The 1,941-nt window shown below is 35.5% G+C and overlaps 1 protein-coding gene across 1 annotated transcript in view; it reads left to right on the top strand.

Moving 5' to 3' along the window:
* The window catches only part of WDR44 (WD repeat domain 44), a 102,737-nt gene that overhangs the window by 28,614 nt on the left and 72,182 nt on the right, over positions 1 to 1,941 (top strand). The gene's annotated exons all lie outside the window — the stretch shown is intronic.

Raw genomic sequence — 1,941 nt, 5'->3', positions numbered from 1 at the left:
ACATGAGTGGCTTTTCTTATTAGTTTTTTGTTTAATGACATCACAAAATGCAAGCAGGATCCCATTTAATCCCCAGCTCAGTATAATCTGGTGTTTTTCATGTTGCCTGTTGTTAAATAGGCTGGAGCTTTATGGGCTGTAGGGTGTCTTTTCTGTATCCAGAAATTGGTCTCAGGCTGCTCACTACTGACAGACTGCCAAAGTCCCTTGGAGAAACTTGGTGACACTCATTATTTGTGAGTTTCAATGGAGCAATTCAAAGCTGCTGAGGAAAGAAACTACAGCTTATTGTGTGCGCCCCATGTGCTCTCTCACTGAATCCTATGAAGTGTAGATGGTTTTACCCCTTTTCCAAAGGAGGAGATTGAGGCCTGGAGAAATTAAATGAATTGATCAAGATCACACATAAGGTAAACGGCAGAAACAATATTCAAGCAACATCTATCTGCACATGTTCTTTTCACTACATTCCCTTGGCTTTCAAAAGGAAGTAATAAATTACTTTTTATACTTTGTATGTAGTTATATGTAAAGCTCCACCAGAACCAATCAGAACTGTTTCCTTGTATGTCAACAACTGATCTATAACTTAGAGCTCTTTATGAAACCAGTTACATACAAGAGAGAAAAATGTGGTGCCCTATTCTGTTTGTTTTTGTTTTTGTTTTTGACAGCTAAAAAACCTGATCAGATTTCTCAAAGTGGAAGTTATGAGGAAGGCAGATTTTCTTTTTCTTTCCTTCTCTACCTCATATGGGGCTTAAGTTTTTTGAAAAAATCTTACTTCCTCTTGTCTCTGTACCTCTGTGGTAGGTGATTTTCTTCTTGGTTGGAGTTCAGAATATGTGCTACATGGGAATTTGAGCCTCTTCAAGGTTTTTTGTTTTTGCTTTTTAACCTTTTGTTACTGATTTGATTGCACTTGTCTTATTTTGCACATTCTTTGTGTAGAATCTTGATTCCTTATTTAAAAATTGGAATAGCCTTGGTCCTAATCACCTCTGGATAAACAGGATTTTGTTACTGAGCAGTATATGTTTGCCAGGGAAAACAGGTAATTGGGGATAAAAAAATTTTTGTTCCTGGAAATTATCCTTTATTAAGATGAAATTATATTGTCCAGGCTCTGCAATTAAGTGGGCAGGCACTATTTTTTTATACAGCTACCTTCTTTTTTTAAACAAGCTTTAAAAAACCCCTAAACTAGGATTGTGTCTTAATCATTTTCCTACCCTTAGTCTCTGATAGATAGTAAGTGTTTCATAAATGTTCATTGAATAAAGGGGATGATTTTCTATTGAGTGGCAAAAGTAACTTTTTAATCACACTTTTGATTAGAGGTCAAAGATTACTCAATTTGGCACATGAGAAGCTTGGTAGTAGGACTTGATGCTTCTCTTGATTCTGCCCCTAACTAAATATGTGACATTGGGGAAAGCCATTTAGTCTCTTAGCTCCTCAGTTTCTTTACCTATAAAAAGAGGCTCTATGGCTAGATAGATCTTGAAGGCACCTTTCTACATAAAATTGTATCATCTGTGATTGCTGCATTTAAAAAATTTAGAAATGGCTTATTAATATTTATGATTTAAAAGCTTCTTAGTGTGTAACCCTGAAATATAATAAGCAGCTGTAAGGGTATGTCACTCTTTCATGTTTTGAAGCAGGTATCAAATTGTTCCTATTTGAAGAAAAATATGGGGGGTGAAAATAATCGGTGAAAAGTTACTTTTTAAAATTATCATATCTAAAGTAGCCTGTATTTAAGAATAGAGTTTTGTTGTAGTAAAAAACAAACCAAAAAAGAGCTATGAACAAAAATGGGTGTTCTCTCTTTAAAAGTAACATAAATGTCTAATGCATATGAAACTTCATCCACTGGGCTTCCCTTTGTGGCTCAGCTGGTAAAGAATCCGCCTGCAATGCGGGAAACCTGGGTTT

This window comes from Bison bison, unplaced genomic scaffold (assembly GCF_000754665.1).
Source record: "Bison bison bison isolate TAMUID 2011002044 unplaced genomic scaffold, Bison_UMD1.0 scf7180017864367, whole genome shotgun sequence".
Lineage (NCBI taxonomy): Eukaryota > Metazoa > Chordata > Mammalia > Artiodactyla > Bovidae > Bison > Bison bison.
This window is presented reverse-complemented; position numbering and strand designations above follow the sequence as displayed.